We start from the raw sequence: 27,305 nt of genomic DNA, 5'->3' as shown, positions 1-27,305 counted from the left end.
GAGGAACAATTACAATGTTCTGGAATGGCCATCCCAGTCCCCAGATCTGAATATCATTGAACATCTGTGGGATGATTGGAAGCGGGCTGTCCATGCTTGGCCACCATCACACTGAACTGAACTTGAATTGTTTTGTAAAGAGGAATGGTCCAAAATACCTTCATCCAGGATCCAGGAACTGATTAAAAGCTACAGGAAGCGACTAGAGGCAGTTATCTTTGTAAAAGGAGGATCTACTAAATATTAATGTCACTTTTCTGTTGAGGTGCCCATACTTTTGCACCGGTCAAATTTTGGTTTAATGCATATTGCACATTTTCTGTTAGTACAATAAACCTCATTTCAATCCTGAAATATTACTGTGTCCATCAGTTATTAGATATATCAAACTGAAATGGCTGTTATAAACACCAAAATATTTAGAACTAAAAATGATTAAGATTAATAGGGGTGCCCAAACTTTTTCATAGGACTGTAATATTTTGCGTATGTATATAACTATTTAGTTATTTATAACTCATTATATTTGCATTAAAGAGGTCTTGTCAGCATTCGTTGTATATATTAAAATACATGCATGAAAATGACATAGTTAAAATATGACTGACCCATTGTGATAAATCTAGTCAGTCTGACTAATATGTATAATGAAATATTTCATTAAAATCAGCTCAGTGCTTCATATTATGCCGCTCTTATCAGACATTTCTTGATTAATAATTTTAATGTGGAACCTTGAACTTTTATGGCTGAATGATATTGCACTGTGTGAATGCTCTTTAATATATTGATGCTTGTATTCTGAAAATCAATTGTGTTCCAAACAAATTTGCAGTTTTAGATCTGTTTATGAAATGCCAAATTGATTTTCCATCTTCCCATAGTGAGTCTCAGTAATATAGCATATTCATTGATTATGAGCATATATCTGAAAGGTACATTTCTTTGGTCTCAGCTTTCAAGCCTCACAGTTATTAGATTGTGCTTGATATCATTTTTTATATATGGTGATTAAGAAGAATCAGTAATCTGGAAATAAGCAATATCAGGCTTTGAAGCAGACCTATGAAATGTATTCTCTTTTTCCTAAATTGACAGTGTATTCAAAGTTAATAAAGTCTTTTTTTTTTTTCTCTCTATATTTGGTTACTTCATAAAGAAAGAATTTTGAATTTGGAGGTGAAGCGAGCAAGAATTTCTCCTTATTTACTGTATTTCTTATCATATCTGCTTTGAGCAGCTACACAGTCAGGGCCGGTTTTAGACCAAATGGGGCCATGGGAAAAATTAAAAGTGGGGCCCCAAATAATGAAATATTGTACTGTACATACAATATAGTCACATTCTGTTAGTTTGATGTGCCGCAGTGCCTATCACTGGTACTTACAGGGGTGTTCTTAATGTCTTTTAAGTGGTTGTTTTGAAATTTGTAAGTTTTTTTTGCCTAGGAAAACTAGTTACTTCTGTGCCTTATCTTTAAAGATCAGATGCAAAAGCAACAAGGCACATGCCCTTCGCCACACTAAAAAATATTTATATACAGACATACAGAGTTATCAAATAGTCACGTCACGTCAGCCACTGACCGCTATACCAGGAATAAATATTATCATGTCACCCACTGACTGCTATACCAGGAATAAATATTGTAATGTCAGCCACTGACTGCTATACCAAGACTAAATACTGTGATGTCAGCCACTGACCGCTATACCAGGACTAAATATTGTCACGTCAGCCGCTTGCTTCCAGATTCCCCTCTGCCTTCATAATGCAATCCACAAATAGCTGCTTTTACTATATAATGTTTCCCTCACAGCACCAAACACTTCACAACTGTCAGAGTTTCCTCCATTCCCCATATGAAGAACATAACCAGACCCATATAATTTACAGATTCCCCCCATAATGCTAGCCAGCAATTAACCTCTTCCTGCCCTGCACTGTAATAGTACGCTGCAGTAAGCAGGTTGTTCCTAGGAGTCATGCACTCTTCACTGGTTAGTGGCGGTGCCTTCCAATGATATACACTTCACCTCTGCAGGCTGGACAATGGTCCTGGACAACCAGAGAACTGATGCAAGTGAAGTGAATTTAAAGAGAACCTTTCATGTCTTCAGACATGAAACACTGAAGTTTTCCTGTGGTGTTTTAGGCCTGGTTCACATCTGCATTCGTTATTCCTCTCAGGGAATAATTCCTCCTCTTGGTGATCCCTCAAACAGAATACCAAATGCATTGACAAGTGGAGAGCAATGAAAGCACACGGACCCCATAGACTATAATGGGGTCTGTGTGTTTTCCGTGCGGTGTCCACGAGTCATGCAAAGAGAAAAGTAGTTCATGAAGTACTTTTATCTCCGCATGATTTGTGCAGATACCGTACGGAAAACACACAGACCCTATTATAGTCTATGGGGTTTATGTGCTTTCATAAGCTCAACGCTTGTCAATGCATTCAGCATTCCGTTCAGGGGGTCCCCATGTGGACTCCCCGAGCAGGATACCGAACGCAGATGTGAACCAGGCCTTACAGCCACATCAATTATAGTTCAAATTTTTTGGATCCTGTGTCTGAATATTGAAAGCTGCATTGTGATTGGTTGCTATGGACAACAAAGACAGTTTCTCTTTCAGATGCTTTGGTCAGTCGGCCTTATGTGTGTAGCTGTATATAGGATCTTCTGACTATTATACATATAGGGACAGATTTATCAAAATGGTCTAAAAGCAAAACTGTCTTAGTTGGCAAAGCAACCAATCACAGAGCCGGTTTCACTTTTCAGAAGATGAATACAAAATGAAAGCTGAGTTGTGATTGGTTGCTATGAGCAACAAAGACAGTTTTGCTTTTATACCATTTAAATAAATCTGCCCCATAGGGTTAAATATAAAATATACACAGAAAATTCCCCCACATTATGGGCATATAAAGATACACTGTGTCTGCCAGGGCTGGGCGAGAATCAGTGAATTACTGTGATATTTCTATAGTTACACCATATGATAGATATACATTGTATATACATCATTCTGGCATCAAAACAACACAACCATAGTGTGAATGCAGCCCAATATAATAGATACTAAACACAGGACAAGAGAGTTAAAAAAGGGGTCCCCGGCTGTAATTAACCCTCTCCTTTCCATGTTATTAATACCACTCATCCTAATGTGGTAAACATGATACATAAACAGCCGTGGCAGTTATGGTGACATCACAAGGCCCCTGACATCACAGATTCCACATGACATCACAACTGGTATAGAATGTGTAAAGTTGTACACTGGCACCATCTTGGGTCACTTGAGCTTGGTTGCTTGAAAAGGACGGTATGACCAGGTAGGTGGCTCTTGTCTCCGTGCTAAGGCTTCGTTCACACATGGTATGACTGGGGGTTTGGTGAAGTACAGAATTGAACCATCTGCCCCCAAACAATTCAGTAGGAAGCCCTTTCTTCTTTCATGCAGAAATTGTCAGGATGATGTTACTTGACCTGATATTACACAAAATGTGCACATCTGGGCTCTGTATTTTTGTCTCTCCAAAGAGCAAGAAAAATTCCATGTGTGAACCCGGCCTTACAGGGGTAGGGAGATATAGAAACCTATAGACAACTTATCACATTGTATAGCTATACAGTGTGATACATCATAGTCTCCCATTAGAGGTACTGGATATCTGGGAACTTTTCCCAATGCAAACGTCAAATGGAGGCTAAAAATCATATTGGTTCTGTCCTTGGCACAGTCTCCAGGAACATTTTCCTGGTTTTGTTGGGTAAATTCATACCCAAGATGTATTTTTGCCATGGAACCTTCAGCAGAAATCTGAGACCAATCCTTGGATTTTTGCCGTAGTTTGCCATTTTCACCTGATTATTGGGCTAATTTGTGTGTGCTAATTTGTTTCAGCGCTATTTTAGCTGAATCTGCATCAAGATAGAACCGAAGCGGCTGCATTTTTTCCCTTGACAAAGGAAATCAATTCTACACCATATGATCATTGCCCTGGTTTCTTATTGAAAACTATGGGGGGGGGGGGGGGGAATAGCAAGTTTTTTTCACACTGATACTGAAATTGTGCTGAAATCAGTGTGAAAACTTTTACAATCTGTAACGTGGTCATGTACATGAGGGTTTATAGTGCGGATCACTGCTGTATCCTCATCACCCCTATACATGGATCTAATGGCGACTTGTTACTTATTGTAAGACTCCAAGCAATAAATTATTACCTGCAAGTCATCATGTCCTTTCAGGTCCTCATACACATCAGATAAAGTTGATTGAACCTGACCTAGTGTGTATGACACGTATCCAACTTTACCCTGACAGTAGACATCAGGGGGAGGGATGGGACATGTTGCATTTCTAGCGGGTAATAATTTACTGCCAGGCCAGAAAGCAGCTTACTCTTGCTTACACTGTAAAAACATGCACGCTCAACTGAGTATACATGTGTATAGTCGGTGTATGGGGCAGTCAGGAGGAATAGCTGTCGGCTGAATGAATGTGTTCAGCCGATATCTATATAAGGTGTATGGGCAATCTTAGCGTATGTTCACACAAAGCAAATTTTTCTTGTATCTGTAGTAGAATATGCAGAACAAATTTCCATTCTGATGTGCTGCAGGTCCGCACAGGGAATAGCTTTGTTCATTGGATCTAATCTTCATGTGGCTTCCTGTCCTGGTTTCTGCACAATTTTCACATGGACTTTGGTACAGAATATGCCCCAAATTTCATGTGAAATGTTCACTTTGTGACCATACCCTAAGTATTAGACTATCTATTGCATTATATTGTATTTATTGCTTAGGGGGCGTTCACACTTGTTCTCCGGTGTGTGCATATCGCCGGGTTTCCGTCTTCAGCACCGGCGAAACTGGACAGGAGATGGAAACCCGGTGGTCAGCTTTAAAACCCATTCACTTGAATGAATTTGTATAGGTGACCGTCTGTCTCTGCCTGCTGCATGTCCGCTGGGAAACCGTTTTTTTTTTTTTTTTAGCCGAACACAAAGTCAGACATGCAGGACTTTGTGTCTGGCTAAAAAACGGTTTCCACGCGGACATGCAGCAGGCAGACACAGATGGTCACTTTTACAAACCCATTCAGAAAACTAGTGCAAGTGCGAAAGCCCCCTTAGGCTAAGGCCCCACAGGCCAGAAACGCAGTGCTAAAGCGCTGCGGGAAGAACCATGGTGTGAACGCATCACGGTTCTTCCTGCAGTGCTTTGAACAGAAAGTTCACATAGTTTTCCTCCATGGACTTTCTTTTACAATTATATCTATGGGAAAGCCGCAAGCGTTTCAGTAGATATAATTGACATGCTGTGATTTTCAAAACCGCAACAGATACGCTGTGATTTTTTTCCGCAAAGTGGGCTTGGGATTTGCATGAATCCCATCCACTTTGCAAAACTGTAAAAACGCCGGCGAGCAAATCGCGATGTTTCTGGCCCGTGGGGCCCGGCCTTACTTGTACATTAGATTGTAAGCGCTTAGAGACAGGACGTATATTGTATAAGATTGTAAGCTCTTAGGGGCAGGATGTGTATTGTATTAGATTGTAAGCTCTTAAGGGCAGAATGTGTATTGTATTAGATTGTAAGCTCTTAGGGGCAGGATGTCTCTTTCTTTCCTTACAGGGTCAGTTCTCCACAACAAATAACAATATAAAAAATATATAAGAGCAATATGCAGCAGGACATTCGAGATCCAGGGAGAAATCTGATCGCCACATCTGGGGTCAGGAAGGAATTTTTTGCCCCCCTGAGGTATAACGCTCCGGGGAGTTTGTTTCGCCTTCCTCTGGATCTTTGGGTCGGATGGCTTTCATCTCAGGACATGGTGATCAGAATGCAGCGAGCTCTGTTGTCTGCACCGGCCTGACCTGAGAGTCACTGTCACCCATTTTATAGCATATTAAAGCGCCAGTAATAATTGTATTACAATGTTGCTTATTGCTATTCAATAAAAAAAGAAAACTAATCTATATTGTGTTTTTTGTCTTTTGTCTGAATCTCTCCTTACACATTTGCCTTGATGATAGAGATAGCTGCCCCTCAGTAATGGGGAGCTAGACTGGGCTGCTGATCCAGCATATAATAAAGTGCATCACCTACATACATGGACTATACGGGCACCATATACCAAAAACAGATGACACATAACTCCTTGTTATAATGTTGACTCTTGTCCTAGGTGTTATGGGGGTCAGTCTCTGTGATAGGGACAATAACATTGTGTGTCCTCACTTCTATAAACATCATACCACCTCAAAGAAGAAGACTGAAGAATGGGTCACCAAGAACCACCGAATACAATAGACACAGGGGCCTAGTATAGAAATAGGAATCAAACTAAAGAGGTGTCAAACACTAAGGTGCAACCAGGGCCAGTTTTAGACAAAATGGGGCCCTGGGCAAAATTAAAAGTGGGGCCCCAAATAATGAAATATTGCGCATACATTATAGTCACATTCTGTTAATTCGATGTGCTGCAGTGCCTATCATTTGTACTTATAGGGGTGTTCTTAATGTCTTTTAAGTGGTGGTTTGTAAGTTTTTTTTCCCTAGGCAAACTAGTTGCTTCGGTGCCTTTTCTTTAAAGATCAGGTGCAGAAGCAACAAGGCTCATGCCCTTCCCCACACTAAAAAATATTTATATACATACATACAGAGTTATCAAATAGGACCACTATACCATGTCTAAATACTGCTAAATACTGTCACATCACCCGCTGACCGCTATAACCAGACTAAATACCATCACATCAGCCATTGACTGCTATACCAGGACTACATACTCGTGCAGCTGCTGTGTTCTGCATAGACGTACTGGTACATCCTGTCAGAACAAGGCAACCACCTTTGGACGTTTATAGTCTATGGGCGGTCCAGAAGTGGTTAAATAAATAAACAGGTTATTGCCTAGGACGACAGCAGAATTATCCACAGTCTAAAACCCAAAAGGGATATTTAAAGAAGACTTTCCATCACCTCCACCAACTTCGGCTCTTTGGCACAATGTGTCATGATCACTTTCTAGACATACGATGAAACTAGTGATACCAGGCCACACAATACAGCCTGCTCCTTTCCTCTATTCCTTTATTTTGAGTACCACCTGAACAGTGTCGGACTGGGGTGTCTAGGGCCCACCAGTGGAATTATTTCTAGGGGCCCACCATCAGGATCCCTGCAAACCAGCGATACCAAGACAGGGCGGTTGAAGGTAATAACATATCAGGAGCCATGCTGCTTTCCCGCCATACGATGTGCAACACTGCACTACCTAAACTTATTGCCACATACTGTATGGAAAGTGAACAGCGTGGCTCCTAGAAATGTTAGCATTACCTATAGCTGCGCTGTCCTGGAACAGCTGATCTGCAGAGGTCCAGGCTGTTGTGTCATCACAGATGTAATATTGATGGTCTATCCCAAGGACAGACCATCAATATTACAAAGATGGATAAACCGTTTAAAGATTTGTCCAGGAATTGGAGCGACCCATGTGCTGGGAGGGAGGTGTAAAATAAAAAATAAAAAGCGCCTTCACCTGTTCCTGTTGCTCCGTTGTCCGCTGCCAGTGTCCATTCAGTCTCGCGCCGGTGCCTCCTTGCTGGGAGTCCTGCACCTCATGGGACCACTGAAACCAATTAGGTCTCATTTCTGGAAATCCTGTATCTAACAGACACAGGCGGGGACAACGGAGTGCTGGGGACAAAAGCTCAATGAAAAACACTGTGGAAAAAAATATATTGAGATTCACTGCAATTTTTTCCCACAATGTTTTTTTAGCTGCATCTCGCTGTTGTGCCTAATCCTTAAAGAAGACCTTTCACCATCTGGGGCACATGAGGTTTAATACACCGCTAGAAAGCAAAGAGTGCCCTGAATTCAGCGCACTATTGGCTTTCACGTTCTGTGCCGGTACCGTAGATCTTCATCGTCAGAAGTGCGTTATGACAGTCAGTCAGGAACGCCCTTCCTTACGGTAGTGTCTATAGCGCTGTACTGTGAGAGGGGTCGTTGCTTACCAGCCAGCGATGACGCTGAGCGCCTATAGCGCTCTCACAGTACAGTGCTATAGGTGCTGCTGTGAGGAAGGGTGTTCCGGACTGACTGTCAGAAACGCCTTTCCGACAGTGAAGAGCTACGGACTGATAGCTCCTCACCGGGGGCATAGAATGGGAAAGCTGAAAGTGCGCTGAAATCATCGCACTGTCAGCTCTCTAGCAGTGTATTAAACCGCACCTGCCCCAGGAGGTGAGAGCTCCTCTTTACCATCTCAACATACTGCACACCACACTATAAGGATAAGGCCTAACACAGCGTCCCACAGCAAAAAAACGCTGCGGGAAAACCCCCGGCGCCGACACATCAGTTTTTCCTGCAGCGCTTTTTGCAGAAACTCCACAGAGGTTTCCGTTTCCGCGCTCGTTTTGTACACGACACAGGACTGGGAGCAGAAAGCTTCATCCACTGTATAGTTGTGTGGCAGATTCACTGCAGCTCAGCTCCCACTGACTTCAATAAGTGCCGAGATGCAGAGAAGGTGCCGGCTGATATACAGTGGACAGAGCTTTCTGCTTCTGGCCCCGTATTGTGTACAGGACTGGTGCCAGAAGTGGTCCATACAGCTGATCGGTCTGAGGGCTGGGAGTCAGCCCCCTACAGATCAGGCATTTATAGCCTATTCTGACGATAAACCATAGAAAATTATGCCTGGACAACCCCTTTAATTTTCCCCCAAAATGACCCACACTTTAAAGAGGTTGTCCAGCATAATTTTTTTTTTTTTGTTTATAATTAGTCCTGGGAGGTGAAAAACAAAGTACACATAAAAAAAACCCCGCACTCATCTGTTCCCAGTGCTCTGGTCCTGCAGTTCTGCTGGTACTTACATGCCGGACTGGACCGCACTGGGAGACACTGAGACAGGCAGACTTCCCCCTGCACACTCCGATCGGCAGTGTGCTTAAAAAAATAGAAAGTGTTTTTAAGGGCTCGTTCACATCTGCGCCTGGGGTCTCTGCCCTGCAGGCATTTTTCAAACCCATTCAAATGAATGGGTTTAAAAAGTGTGCGTCCGTAAGCTCCTGTGAGCGTTTTGTGCTCACCGCGGCGAAAGGTTTCTTTTTTTAACCAGACACAGAGTCGGACATGCAGGACTTTCTGTCTGGTTTAAAAAAAAAAAACGGTTTTGCCGCAGAGAGCATAAAACACCGGCGCTCACGGCCGGACTCGAACCGATAGGTTTCCGTCTTCTACATGCAGAAGATGGAAACCTCAGAATGGAGACCAGACGCTGGTGTGAACCCAGCGTTAACTGTGTTTTGCTCAGTAGGGCCTAATCCTTAGTGGCCCTTGCACACAGTATTATCCCCCATAGTGGCCCCTGCACACAGTATTATGCCCCATAGTGGCCCCTGTACACAGTATTATGCCCCATAGTGGCCTCTGTACACAGTATTATGCCCCATAGTGGCCCCTGAACACAGTATTATGTCCCTCAGTGGCCTCTGTACACAGTATTATGCCCCATAGTGGCCCCTGCACACAGTATTATGCCCCATAGTGGCCCCTGCACACAGTATTATGCCCCATAGTGGCCCCTGCACACAGTATTATGCCCCATAGTGGCCCCTGCACACAGTATTATACCCCATAGTGTCCCCTGCACACAGTATTATACCCCACAGTGGCCCCTGCACACAGTATTATACCCCACAGTGGCCCCTGCACACAGTATTATACCCCATAGTGGCCCCTGCACACAGTATTATGCCCCATAGTGACCCCTGCACACAGTATTATACCCCACAGTGGCCCCTGCACACAGTAGTATTCCCCATAGTGGCCCCTGCACACAGTAGTATTCCCCATAGTGGCCCCTGCACACAGTATTATACCCCAGAGTGGCCCCTGCACACAATATTATGTGCCATAGTGACCCCTGTACAAAGTATTATGCCCCATAGTGGCCCCTGCATACTGTATTATTCCCCACAGTGGACCTCCCGAAAAGGGAAGATATGAACCAGGCCTAATACATATAACATACATTTACACACATACATTCATATACATACACACACACCTATCTACAAATATACAGGACTCACACAGTATATCAGACACTTTACACAAATATACACACATTAAATATACATATTTTACCCAAAAAATGTACTTACATTTGGCTGTGTCCTGTCTGTCCTGTCTGGCTGTGGTGAAAGCTCTTTGTTTACAGCAGCCGGCAGACTTCCCCCTGCACACTCCGATCTGTGTGGGGGAGGGGCAGCACAGCTCCTGCTAGTGACGGCAGTGTGCAGTGCAGGGAGCAGAGACACACACTCCCAGCGATTGGTACAGGGGCCCATTTTGGCATGGTCAGGATCCCGATCGGGCCCCTGACAAGTGCAATTAGATAAAATTAATAGTCAGGCTCGGGGGCCCACCGGGGAATCCCCCGGTGCTCCGGCGGGCCAGTCCGACCCTGCACCTGAACAACCCCCTTCAGTTTACATGTGTTTATTTATTCAGTATGGGATGCTTTATTAGGGTGAGTTAGAGTTGAATGAAGGGACCATGCCACTAATAGGTTTGATTTAGGTCCTCATTCATATTGTATACGATGCTTTTGTGTATTCTCCCTTTCTTCTATAGTACGGGAACAGTGCTAAGTAGGTATGAACTTTCCTCTGCTTTTTTCTTTCCCTATTCAATATATAGGGAAAACGCTCATAATTTCACAGCTAGCGTTAACATGCTGCGATTTTCAAAAATGCAGTCTTTCTGCAGCTCTATTTTTCTTCAATAATTAATGAAATTAATGAGATTAATCTCATTTACTTTGCTTTTCCTGTAAAATGTAGATTTCAATTTCTGCTGTTTGCATAGTAGCCAAATATGCTGTGTTTCTTCTGTGTGGGACCTTAGCCATAGACACATACTAAAACAAGTGATACCTGGACATATTACACAGACTGCCCTTTTCTTCTATAGGAAAAAGGTGATTATGTATGTTTTTAATAGGTCTTAATTAAGATTTGAGATTTGATTATACTATTAATGGTTAAGTTTTTGGCCTACTTTCAGACCTATCCTACTATCCTATCCTTCCCGTTATGTATACAATTTTTTGCATCCTTTAATATGTGCTGCTCTGTTGATTCTATCACAGTTGGACTTTTTTCTGTACTTCCCATTATTCCTGAGCAGTTAGTTTTGGTGCCTAATATGCTAATTAGATGCTATTGATAAATCTCTTTGTTTAGGATGGTGCACAGAAAGGGAACCAATCTGTATTCATATAATAATTAACTCTGGAACTCATACAATATGTAAAGGTGAATCCACTAAATGTTTTATTGGCAATCCATAAAATTGTCAATGTAACATTTTGGTCTAAACCAGTGGTTCTCAAGGCGCAGTAAGTGTACCCCTTGGGGTACGTCCAACTATTCTCAGGGTGTTCACCACATTCAGAGCACCCCTTGCCTCTAGTGATATTTCATTGGATTTGTCACCCACAAACAACTATTATAATCTGGGGTCACTTCAGACCCTCAGAGTACAATTACTCTCCACTCTCCATTAAGCTCCACCACTTCTCACCATGCTCTTCCAGCCTCCAGAGATGACATCAGGGACTGCTGAGGCCTCAGCGATCACGTAGGCCAAGTAGTGTGATGATGCTATGGGTCATTAGGCTACGTGATCCACGTGACCACCTGACGTAATCTCTGGAGGATGACGCACATGGAGCAGTGCCAGAGCCCAGGAGAGGTGAGTGACACTGTTTTTATGTTTATTCACCTCTCCTAGGCTTCCACTTATTATTCTCTGAGGATCAGAAGAGAACAAAGAGTATAATTGTAGTTGTATTATATTGTAGTTTTATTATACTTTATTGGACATTATACTGTATGTAGGGGCCACTAAAATACATTATACTGTACAACTGCATAGTGAGTGGAGAAAATGAAGACAGGCTGTTTCTTAGTTGTTACAGTGCCTATTACACGTTTCAGTGATGAAGTCGCTGGTCCCAATATAGTGCAGTGACAAAAAATATAAATATAAATACAGTATTCCTCAAAAATAGTATGGTGTGGTGAAAAGTCACAAAATACATTGCTATTTTTCGCATTCAAGTGTGGTGTGCATTTTTGAGATAAACAGTAGTTTAGTGTCAAACAAAAACTTCACCATAAGATAATGTGTGTTCGTGTCATGCTTGCTCCATGTCTGGTCCACCACCCCATGAAATCTGGTCTAACAAGTTCAAATGGCTGATAGTTTACTCCTTCCTCTTGTTAGGCACAAAGCTAAGACTGCAGGAGTGAGTGTATGATTCATTAAAACCCATCTAGCAAGTACTTCTAAGACCATGAAGTCTCACAGTGGGGTTCTTCTTTTTTCCTTTCCACCACTTGAGATGTTTGGATGTGTTTGTTTTTCTGCCAGACTTCCCAGCAGTGTCTGCCAAGGATTATGACTTGCATGAAAACAGCTAATCTTATTAATCTTTTATTGTATATCTAATAACCCATAAAAATGAGTTTGCATTCATTCTAAATGTGTGAGCAAGCTGTAATAGACGTCATTTAAGATGCTTCAGGAAGTTGAAAAAAATATGAAATTAAAAAACGTGATATTTTTCAATGTAACTAGTAACAAAGTAAAAAATAACTCATAATGAATATATTTGTGGCTGTAGAAAAACTGCCCAATGTTATGAGCTCTGGAAGAGGAACACGAAATGTATGAGCATTAGTTTAGGTGTTACTGAATACATAGGCAATTGTTAGGACATGCTGGTGCCCCCGGAGAATACAGTATAATTGGCCTTAAACTATCTGCCTATAAAAGAGGTTTGATTGCATCATAAGAGAACGCCAACTGTTCATTCACTTCTCTCTACTCTAGAATCAATATTATTCATGGTGTTCAACCTTTATTATAGAATTATAGAAGGTTGAGGGCAGAGAAAAAAACACATAGTCCATCTGTTATGCGCTTATATTATTTCCATTTTATCTTAGGATAGACATGTGTTTATTATCCCAGCCATTCTTAAATTCATTTACTATAGATTTCTCATTTACCTCCACTGGAAATTTGTTCCAAGCCTCAACTACTCTTTCATTAAAATAATATTTCCTGATTTTCCCCTTACTCATTTGAAATTGTAACCTCTCATTGCAAACTTAAATATAGAAAACTTTATAATACAGATTGTTTCTTAATTTGTAAGACATTCAATAGTTATGCTTGCAGCATCATGAGGCTAAAGTGATCTTCTCTCAGTTTCAAATGTAGAGCTTGTCAGACATAGGCACTATGTTTGCATATGTCCCCACTTTATCTCTCTATCTTATAAAAATGAATTCTTGTCTGTCTGTCTATCTGTCCGTCTGTCCGTCTGTCTGTCTGTCTGTCTGTCTGTTCTCTAATGCGAACCAAACGACTGGACCGATCTTCACCAAATTTGGTACAGAGATATTTCAGATATCCGGGAAGGTTTAAGATGAGACTCCAACTCGCTCGGACGTACCGTTGCTGAGATACAGCATTCCAAACACAGTGCCCCCCCCCTTAGCCAATACAAACCTGCAAGACTTTCACTCATATTCCAACTGCAATACACATGGTCACTCCACATGCACAATACAACACTGATATCCAAACTGAGATACACGCATCAGAGGATTAGATACACAGATCAGCACACAGTATCACACGCCAGAGGATTAGATACACACATCTGCACACAGTCCCACAAACCAGGGGATTAAATACGCACTTCTGCACACAGTTCCACACACTGAAGAATTTCATACGTGCATCTGCACACGGTTCCACAAGCCGAAAGATTAGATACAGGCATCTACACACAGTTCCACACTCCAGAGAATTAGATATGCGCGTCTGCACACATTTGTACACGCCATAGGATTAGATACACGCATCTGCACAGAGTACCACATGCCATAGGATTAGATACACACGTCTACACATAGTTCCACACTCCAGAGGATTAGATATGCGCGTCTGCACACATTTGTACACGCCATAGGATTAGATACACGCATCTGCACAGAGTACCACATGCCATAGGATTAGATACACACGTCTACACATAGTTCCACACTCCAGAGGATTAGATACGCGCATCTGCACACAGTTGTACACGCCATAGGATTAGATACACGTGTCTGCACACAGTACCACATGCAGTAAGATTAGATACACGCGTCTACACATAGTTCCACACGCCGAAGGATTAGATACGCGCCTCTTCACACAATACCACACAAGGGAGGATTAGATACGTGTGTGTGCACACAGTACCACACTTTGGAGGATTACATACATGCCTCTGCACACAGTACCACAAGCCAGAGAATTAGATACACGTCTCAGCACACAGTATCACACGGAGGAGGATTAGATACGCGCATCTGCACACAGTACCACACGGGGGAGGATTAGATACGCGCGTCTGCACACAGTACCACACAGGGGAGGATTAGATACGCGCGTCTACACACAGTACCACATGCCATAGGGTTAAATACGCGCATCTGCACACAGTACCACATGCCGGGGGATTGGATATGTGCATCTACACACAGTTCCACACGCCATAGGATTAGATACGCGCCTCTTCACACAATACCTCACAGGGGAAGATTACATACACGTGTCTTCACACAGTTGTACACGCCATAGGATTAAATACACGCGTCTGCACACAGTACCACATGCCGTAGGATTAGATATGCGCGTCTACACACAGTACCACATGCCGTAGGATTAGATACGCGTGTCTGCACACAGTACCACTTGCCGTAGGATTAGATACGCGCATCTACACACAGTTCCACACTCCAGAGGATTAGATACGCGCATCTGTACACATTTGTACACGCCATAGGATTAGATATACACGTCTGCACACAGTACCACATGCAGTAGGATTAGATACACGTGTCTACACATAGTTCCACATGCCGAAGGATTAGATACACGCCTCTTCACACAATACCAAACAGGGGAGGATTAGATACGTGTGTGTGAACACAGTACCATACTTTGGAGGATTAGATTCATGCCTCTGCACACAGTACCACAAGCCAGAGAATTAGATACGCGTCTCAGCACACAGTATCACACGGGGGAGGATTAGATACGCGCCTCTTCACACAATACCACACAGGGGAAGATTAGATACACGTGTCTTCACACAGTTGTACACGCCATAGGATTAGATACATATGTCTGCACAAAGTACCACATGCCGTAGGATTAGTTACACGCGTCTACATACAGTTCCACACTCCAGAGGATTAGATACGTGCGTCTGCACACAGTTGTACACGCCATAGGATTAGATACACGCGTCTGCACACAGTAACACATGCTGTAGGATTAGATATGCGCGTCTACACACAGTTCCACACGCCTTAGGATTAGATACACGCCTCTTCACACAATACCACACAGGGGAGGATTAGATACACACGTCTGCACACAGTAACACATGCTGTAGGATTGGATACGCACGTCTACACACAGTTCCACACGCCTTAGGATTAGATACGTGCCTCTTCACACAATACCACACAAGGGAGGATTAGATACATGTGTGTGAACACAGTACCACACTTTGGAGGATTAGATACATGCCTCTGCACACTGTACCACAAGCCAGAAAATTAGATACGCATTTCCGCACACAGTATCACACGGGGGAGGATTAGATACGCGCATCTGCACACAGTACCACACGGGGGAGGATTAGATACGTGCGTCTACACACAGTACCACATGCCATAGGATTAGATACGCGCGTCTGCACACAGTGCCACATGCCGGGGGATTGGATACGCGCGTCTACACACAGTTCCACACGCCATAGGATTAGATACACGCCTCTTCACACAATACCACACAGGGGAGGATTAGATACACGTGTCTTCACACAGTTGTACACGCCATAGGATTAGATACACACGTCTGTGTGTGCACACAGTACCACACTTTGGAGGATTAGATACATGCCTCTGCACACAACACGGTATCACACGGGGGAGGATTAGATACGCGCGTCTGCACACAGTACCACACGGGGAGGATTAGATACGCGCGTCTACACACAGTACCACATACCATAGGATTAGATACGCGCGTCTGCACACAGTGCCACATGCCGGGGGATTGGATACGTGCATCTACACACAGTTCCACACGCCATAGGATTAGATACGCGCCTCTTCACACAATACCACACAGGGGAGGATTAGATACACGTGTCTTCACACAGTTGTACACGCCATAGGATTAGATACACACGTCTGCACAGAGTACCACATGCCGTAGGATTAGATACACGCATCTACATACAGTTCCACACTGCAGAGGATTAGATACACGCGTCTGCACACAGTTGTACACATCATAGGATTAGATACACGCGTCTGCACACAGTACCACATGCTGTAGGATTAGATACGCGCGTCTACACACAGTTCCACACGCCGAAGGATTAGATCCGCGCCTCTTCACACAATACCACACAGGGGAGGATTAGATACATGTGTCTGAACACAGTACCACACTTTGGAGGATTAGATACATGCATCTGCACACAGTACCACATGCCAGATAATTAGATACGCGTCTCAGCACACAGTACCACACGGGGGAGGATTAGATACGCGCATCTGCACACAGTACCTCACACCAGGGATTAGATACACCTGTCTGCACACAGTACCACACGCCAGAGGATTAGATACACGCGTCTGCACATAGTACCACATGCCTTAAGATTAGATATGTTTCATATAGAAGCACCTCAAGTAACACAAAATTGGCCGTCAAAAGCATCATCCAAGACACAACGGAAAAAGCTAGAGCCAACACACAATCAGATTTGTTAAAAAAGTTTATAAATATTTATTAAATATTTTGGCAGATGGTTGCCATTTAAAATTCAATAGTATACAGCAGGGCAGATGGATTTAGCCAAAAACACAAAATAAACACATAGAACGGAAAAGCATAAGGTGTTTTTTTGCTGAATCATATAGTATAAATTCAGGGTAAATCCAATATAAATATATGAAATAGCAGAATTCTATTCCATTCACCATAGGACAATATTCAAAAATGTGACCCATAGATGTAAGTATACAATATTATGTCAATGCATTATTAATAGCAATGGGAAACACTTCAGAATGTATATTACACAAGGTTGAGCATAAAAATAGATAGCTATAAGAATACTAGTCTCATTGACAAAAATATATAGCACCCATAAGGTCACACATCCGTATACCCAACTGCCCTAAAGTGTAACATCCTGCTACAGAACCAGGCAAAAAGTTCCAGTATAATGACAGATATATTAGTTACCTGATGTCATATTAAAGGATATTGAAGGTCAGCAAAGACACCCACAGACAATATGCTGATAGGTAGAAGGACCACCTAAACACAGTACTGCATGGGGAAGGATTAGATACAGCTTTACTCCAGGTATCCATAACAACTGATCACAGGTTTTTCACTGATATCCAAAATGAGATACACATAATCACATGACGCTTATGGACATACACACAAACCACATACAAAATACACCAGTGCAAAACTGGACAATTCTTATGGGGCCACTACACAAACATAACATGTAATATACCCGTGTGAAGCCGGGTCCTCCCTCTAGTATGCGTATAAATATGTGCATATTTATGCGCGCACATATATATGCGCCCTACCCTGTATATGCGCGTACATATTTATATATATATATATATATATATATATATATATATATATATATATGCGTCCTCACATATTTATGCGCGCACATATATATGCGACATATTTATGCGTGCACATATTTATGCGCGCACATATATATGCGCCCTACCCTGTATATGCGCCCAACCCTGTATATGAGCGCACATATTTATGCACGCACATATTTATGCGCGCACATATTTATGCGCGCACATATTTATGCGCGCACATATTTATGCGTGCTACCCTGTATATGCGCGCACATATTTATGCGCGCACATATATATATGCGCCCTACGCTGTATATGAGCGCACATATTTATGCGCCCTACCCTGTATATGAGCGCACATATTTATGCGCCCTACCCTGTATATGCACGCACATATTTTTGCGCGTACATATTTATGCGCACTACCCTGTATATGCACACATATTTATGTGCCCTACGCTGTATATGCGCGCATATATTTTTGCGCGCACATATTTATGCGCACTACCCTGTATATGCACGCACATATTTATGCGCCCTACCCTGTATATGCGCGCGCATATTTATGCACGTGCATATTTATGCGCGTGCACATATTTATGCGCCCTACTCTGTATATGTGCGCACATTTTTATGTGCGCACATATTTATGCGCGCACATATATATGCGCCCTACCCTAAATATGCACCCTACCCTGTATACGCGCACACATATTTATGCGCACACATATATATGCGCCCTACCCTGTATGCGCGCACATTTATATTTATGCGCGCACATATTTATGCGCGCATATATATGCGCCCTAACCTGTATGCGCGCACATATATATTTATGCGTGCACATATTTATGCATGCACATATTTATGCATGCACATATTTATGCGCCCTACTCTGAATATGCGCCCTACCCTGAATACGCGCACACATATTTATGTGCGCACATATATATGCGCCCTAACCTGTATGCGCGCACATATATATTTATGCGTACACATATTTATGCGCCCTACCCTGTATATGCACGCACATATTTTTGCGCGCACATATTTATGCGCACTACCCTGTGTATGCACACATATTTATGTGCCCTACGCTGTATATGCGCGCACATATTTTTGTGCGCACATATTTATGCGCGCACATATTTATGCGCCCTACCATGTATATGCGCGCAAATATATATGCGCGCACATATTTATGCCCCCTACCCTGTATATGCACGCACATATTTATGCGCGCGCATATTTATGCGCACTACCCTGTATATGCACGCACATATTTATGCGCCCTACCCTGTATATGTGCGCGCATATTTATGCGCACTACCCTAAACATGCATGCACATATTTATGCGTGCACATATTTATGCGCCCTACTCTCTATATGTGCGCACATTTTTATGTGCGCACATATTTATGCGCGCACATATATATGCGCCCTACCCTGAATATGCGCCCTACCCTGTATACGCGCACACATATTTATGCGTGCACATATATATGCGCCCTATCCTGTATGCGCGCACATTTATATTTATGCGCGCACATATATATGCGCCCTACCCTGAATACGCACACAAATATTTATGGGCGCACATATATATGTGCCCTAACCTGTATGCACGCACATATATATTTATGCGTGCACACATTTATGCATGCACATATTTATGCGCCCTACCCTGAATATGCACCCTACCCTGAATACGCACACACATATATATGCGCGCACATATATATGCGCCCTAACCTGTATGCGCGCCCATATATATTTATGCGTACACATATTTATGCGCGCACATATTTATGCGCGCACATATATATGCGTGCACATATTTATGCGCGCTACCTTGTATATGCGCGCACATATTTATGTGCGCACATATTTATGCGCGCACATATTTATTCGCGCACATATTTATGCGCGCCCATATATATGCGCCCTACGCTGTATATGCGCGCACATATTTATGCGCGCACATATTTATGCGCGCTACCCTGTATATGCGCGCACATATTTATGCGCGCACATATTTATGCGCGCACATATATATGCGCCCTACGCTGTATATGAGCGCACATATTTATGCGCCCTACCCTGTATATGCGTGCACATATTTATGCGCGCACATATTTATGCGCCCTACCCTGTATATGCACGCACATATTTTTGCGCGTACACATTTATGCGCGCACATATTTATGCGCGCTACCCTGTATATGCGCGCACATATTTATGCGCGCACATATTTATGCGCGCACATATATATGCGCCCTACGCTGTATATGAGCGCACATATTTATGCGCCCTACCCTGTATATGCATGCACATATTTATGCGCGCACATATTTATGCGCCCTACCCTGTATATGCACGCACATATTTTTGCGCGTACATATTTATGCGCACTACCCTGTATATGCACACATATTTATGTGCCCTACGCTGTATATGCGCGCATATATTTTTGCGCGCACATATTTATGCGCACTACCCTGTATATGCACGCACATATTTATGCGCCCTACCCTGTATATGCGCGCGCATATTTATGCGCGTGCATATTTATGCGCGCACATATTTATGCGCACTACCCTGTACATGCACGCACATATTTACGCGTGCACATATTTATGCGCCCTACTCTGTATATGTGCGCACATTTTTATGTGCGCACATTTTTATGTGCGCACATATTTATGCGCGCACATATATATGCGCCCTACCCTGAATATGCACCCTACCCTGTATACGCGCACACATATTTATGCGCACACATATATATGCGCCCTACCCTGTATGCGCGCACATTTATATTTATGCGCGCACATATATATGCGCCCTAACCTGTATGCGCGCACATATATATTTATGCGTGCACATATTTATGCATGCACATATTTATGCGCCCTACTCTGAATATGCGCCCTACCCTGAATACGCGCACACATATTTATGTGCGCACATATATATGCGCCCTAACCTGTATGCGCGCATATATATTTATGCGTACACATATTTATGCGCCCTACCCTGTATATGCACGCACATATTTTTGCGCGCACATATTTATGCGCACTACCCTGTATATGCACACATATTTATGTGCCCTACGCTGTATATGCGCCCAACCTTGTATATGAGCGCACATATTTATGCACGCACATATTTATGCGCGCACATATTTATGCGCGCACATATTTATGCGTGCTACCCTGTATATGCGCGCACATATTTATGCGCGCACATATTTATGCGCGCACATATTTATGCGCGCACATATTTATGCGCGCACATATATATATGCGCCCTACGCTGTATATGAGCGCACATATTTATGCGCCCTACCCTGTATATGAGCGCACATATTTATGCGCGCACATATTTATGCGCCCTACCCTGTATATGCACGCACATATTTTTGCGCGTACATATTTATGCGCACTACCCTGTATATGCACACATATTTATGTGCCCTACGCTGTATATGAGCGCATATATTTTTGCGCGCACATATTTATGCGCACTACCCTGTATATGCACGCACATATTTATGCGCCCTACCCTGTATATGCGCGCGCATATTTATGCGCGTGCATATTTATGCGCGCACATATTTATGCGCACTACCCTGTACATGCACGCACATATTTTCGCGTGCACATATTTATGCGCCCTATTCTGTATATGTGTGCACATTTTTATGTGCGCACATATTTATGCGCGCACATATATATGCGCCCTACCCTGTATACGCGCACACATATTTATGCGCACACATATATATGCGCCCTACCCTGTATGCGCGCACATATATATTTATGCGTGCACATATTTATGCATGCACATATTTATGCGCCCTACTCTGAATATGCGCCCTACCCTGAATACGCGCACACATATTTATGCGCGCACATATATATGCGCCCTAACCTGTATGCGCGCACATATATATTTATGCGTACACATATTTATGCGCCCTACCCTGTATATGCACGCACATATTTTTGCGCGCACATATTTATGCGCACTACCCTGTGTATGCACACATATTTATGTGCCCTACCATGTATATGCGCGCACATATTTATGCGCGCACATATTTATGCCCCCTACCCTGTATATGCACGCACATATTTATGCGCGCGCATATTTATGCGCACTACCCTGTATATGCACGCACATATTTATGCGCCCTACCCTGTATATGTGCGCGCATATTTATGCGCGCGCATATTTATGCGCACTACCCTAAACATGCATGCACATATTTATGCGTGCACATATTTATGCGCCCTACTCTCTATATGTGCGCACATTTTTATGTGCGCACATATTTATGCGCGCACATATATATGCGCCCTACCCTGAATATGCGCCCTACCCTGTATACGCGCACACATATTTATGCGTGCACATATATATGCGCCCTACCCTGTATGCGCGCACATTTATATTTATGCGCGCACATATATATGCGCCCTACCCTGAATACGCACACACATATTTATGGGCGCACATATATATGTGCCCTAACCTGTATGCACGCACATATATATTTATGCGTGCACACATTTATGCATGCACATATTTATGCGCCCTACCCTGAATATGCACCCTACCCTGAATACGCACACACATATATATGCGCGCACATATATCTGCGCCCTAACCTGTATGCGCGCACATATATATTTATGCGTACACATATTTATGCGCGCACATATATATGCGCGCACATATTTATGCGCGCTACCCTGTATATGCGCGCACATATTTATGTGCGCACATATTTATGTGCGCACATATTTATGCGCGCACATATTTATGCGCGCACATATTTATGCGCGCCCATATATATGCGCCCTACGCTGTATATGCGCGCACATATTTATGCGCGCACATATTTATGCGCGCTACCCTGTATATGCGCGCACATATTTATGCGCGCAAATATTTATGCGCGCACATATATATGCGCCCTACGCTGTATATGAGCGCACATATTTATGCGCCCTACCCTGTATATGCGTGCACATATTTATGCGCGCACATATTTATGCGCCCTACCCTGTATATGCACGCACATATTTTTGCGCGTACACATTTATGCGCGCACATATTTATGCGCGCTACCCTGTATATGCGCGCACATATTTATGCGCGCACATATTTATGCGCGCACATATATATGCGCCCTACGCTGTATATGAGCGCACATATTTATGCGCCCTACCCTGTATATGCATGCACATATTTATGCGCGCACATATTTATGCGCCCTACCCTGTATATGCACGCACATATTTTTGCGCGTACATATTTATGCGCACTACCCTGTATATGCACACATATTTATGTGCCCTACGCTGTATATGCGCGCATATATTTTTGCGCGCACATATTTATGCGCACTACCCTGTATATGCACGCACATATTTATGCGCCCTACCCTGTATATGCGCACGCATATTTATGCGCGTGCATATTTATGCGCGCACATATTTATGCGCACTACCCTGTACATGCACGCACATATTTACGCGTGCACATATTTATGCGCCCTACTCTGTATATGTGCGCACATTTTTATGTGCGCACATATTTATGCGCACACATATATATGCGCCCTACCCTTAATATGCACCCTACCCTGTATACGCGCACACATATTTATGCGCACACATATATATGCGCCCTACCCTGTATGCGCGCACATTTATATTTATGCACGCACATATTTATGCGCGCACATATATATGCGCCCTAACCTGTATGCGCGCAAATATATATTTATGCGTGCACATATTTATGCATGCACATATTTATGCGCCCTACTCTGAATATGCGCCCTACCCTGAATACGCGCACACATATTTATGTGCGCACATATATTATGCGCCCTAACCTGTATGCGCGCATATATATTTATGCGTTCACATATTTATGCGCCCTACCCTGTATATGCACGCACATATTTTTGCGCGCACATATTTATGCGCCCTACCCTGTATATGCGCCCAACCCTGTATATGAGCGCACATATTTATGCACGCACATATTTATGCGCGCACATATTTATGCGAGCACATATTTATGCGCGCACATATTTATGCGTGCTACCCTGTATATGCGCGCACATATTTATGCGCGCACATATTTATGCGCGCACATATATATATGCGCCCTACGCTGTATATGAGCGCACATATTTATGCGCCCTACCCTGTATATGAGCGCACATATTTATGCGCGCACATATTTATGCGCCCTACCCTGTATATGCACGCACATATTTTTGCGCGTACATATTTATGCGCACTACCCTGTATATGCACACATATTTATGTGCCCTATGCTGTATATGCGCGCATATATTTTTGCGCACACATATTTATGCGCACTACCCTGTATATGCACGCACATATTTATGCGCACTACCCTGTATATGCACGCACATATTTATGCGCCCTACCCTGTATATGCGCGCGCATATTTATGCGCGTGCATATTTATGCGCGCACATATTTATGCGCACTACCCTGTACATGCACGCACATATTTACGCGTGCACATATTTATGCGCCCTACTCTGTATATGTGCGCACATTTTTATGTGCGCACATATTTATGCGCGCACATATATATGCGCACTACCCTAAATGTGCGCGCACATATTTATGCGCGCACATATTTATGCGCGCACATATTTATGCGCGCACATATATATGCGCCCTACGCTGTATATGAGCGCACATATTTATGCGCCCTACCCTGTATATGCGTGCACATATTTATGCGCGCACATATTTATGCGCCCTACCCTGTATATGCACGCACATATTTTTGCGCGTACATATTTATGCGCACTACCCTGTATATGCACACATATTTATGTGCCCTACGCTGTATATGCGCGCATATATTTTTGCACGCACATATTTATGCGCACTACCCTGTATATGCACGCACATATTTATACGCCCTACCCTGTATATGCGCGCGCATATTTATGCGCGTGCATATTTATGCGCGCACATATTTATGCGCACTACCCTGTACATGCACGCACATATTTACGCGTGCACATATTTATGCGCCCTACTCTGTATATGTGCGCACATATTTATGCGCACACATATATATGCGCCCTACCCTGAATATGCACCCTACCCTGTATACGCGCACACATATTTATGCGCACACATATATATGCGCCCTACCCTGTATGCGCGCACATTTATATTTATGCACGCACATATTTATGCGCGCACATATATATGCGCCCTAACCTGTATGCGCGCACATATATATTTATGCGTGCACATATTTATGCATGCACATATTTATGCGCCCTACTCTGAATATGCGCCCTACCCTGAATACGCGCACACATATTTATGTGCGCACATATATATGCGCCCTAACCTGTAAGCGCGCATATATATTTATGCGTTCACATATTTATGCGCCCTACCCTGTATATGCACGCACATATTTTTGCGCGCACATATTTATGCGCCCTACCCTGTATATGCGCCCAACCCTGTATATGAGCGCACATATTTATGCACGCACATATTTATGCGCGCACATATTTATGCGCGCACATATTTATGCGCGCACATATTTATGCGTGCTACCCTGTATATGCGCGCACATATTTATGCGCGCACATATTTATGCGCGCACATATATATATGCGCCCTACGCTGTATATGAGCGCACATATTTATGCGCCCTACCCTGTATATGAGCGCACATATTTATGCGCGCACATATTTATGCGCCCTACCGTGTATATGCACGCACATATTTTTGCGCGTACATATTTATGCGCACTACCCTGTATATGCACACATATTTATGTGCCCTACGCTGTATATGCGCGCATATATTTTTGCGCACACATATTTATGCGCACTACCCTGTATATGCACGCACATATTTATGCGCACTACCCTGTATATGCACGCACATATTTATGCGCCCTACCCTGTATATGCGCGCGCATATTTATGCGCGTGCATATTTATGCGCGCACATATTTATGCGCACTACCCTGTACATGCACGCACATATTTACGCGTGCACATATTTATGCGCCCTACTCTGTATATGTGCGCACATTTTTATGTGCGCACATATTTATGCGCGCACATATATATGCGCCCTACCCTAAATATGCACCCTACCCTGTATACGCGCACACATATTTATGCGCACACATATATATGCGCCCTACCCTGTATGCGCGCACATTTATATTTATGCGCGCACATATTTATGCGCGCACATATATATGCGCCCTAACCTGTATGCGCGCACATATATATTTATGCGTGCACATATTTATGCATGCACATATTTATGCATGCACATATTTATGCGCCCTACTCTGAATATGCGCCCTATCCTGAATTCGCGCACACATATTTATGCGCGCACATATATATGCGCCCTAACCTGTATGCGCGCACATATATATTTATGCGTACACATATTTATGCGCCCTACCCTGTATATGCACGCACATATTTTTGCGTGCTCATATTTATGCGCACTACCCTGTGTATGCACACATATTTATGTGCCCTACGCTGTATATGCGCGCACATATTTTTGTGCGCACATATTTATGCGCGCACATATTTATGCGCCCTACCATGTATATGCGCGCACATATTTATGCGCGCACATATTTATGCCCCCTACCCTGTATATGCACGCACATATTTATGCGCGCGCATATTTATGCGCACTACCCTGTATATGCACGCACATATTTATGCGCCCTACCCTGTATATGTGCGCGCATATTTATGCGCACGCATATTTATGCACACTACCCTAAACATGCATGCACATATTTATGCGTGCACATATTTATGCGCCCTACTCTCTATATGTGCGCACATTTTCATGTGCGCACATATTTATACGCGCACATATATATGCGCCCTACCCTGAATATGCGCCCTACCCTGTATACGCGCACACATATTTATGCGTGCACATATATATGCGCCCTACCCTGTATGCGCGCACATTTATATTTATGCGCGCACATATATATGCGCCCTACCCTGAATACGCACACACATATTTATGGGTGCACATATATATGTGCCCTAACCTGTATGCACGCACATATATATTTATGCGTGCACACATTTATGCATGCACATATTTATGCGCCCTACCCTGTATATGCACGCACATATTTTTGCGCGCACATATTTATGCGCACTACCCTGTGTATGCACACATATTTATGTGCCCTACGCTGTATATGCGCGCACATATTTTTGTGCGCACATATTTATGCGCCCTACCATCTATATGCGCGCACATATTTATGCGCGCACATATTTATGCCCCCTACCCTGTATATGCGCGCACATATTTTTGCACGCACATATTTATGCGCCCTACCCTGTATATGTGCGCGCATATTTATGCGCGCGCATATTTATG

The sequence above is a fragment of the Leptodactylus fuscus genome, chromosome 1, assembly GCF_031893055.1.
Source record: "Leptodactylus fuscus isolate aLepFus1 chromosome 1, aLepFus1.hap2, whole genome shotgun sequence".
Taxonomy (NCBI): domain Eukaryota; kingdom Metazoa; phylum Chordata; class Amphibia; order Anura; family Leptodactylidae; genus Leptodactylus; species Leptodactylus fuscus.
The sequence above is the reverse complement of the archived record's forward strand: the minus strand, read 5'-3'. Positions refer to the sequence as shown.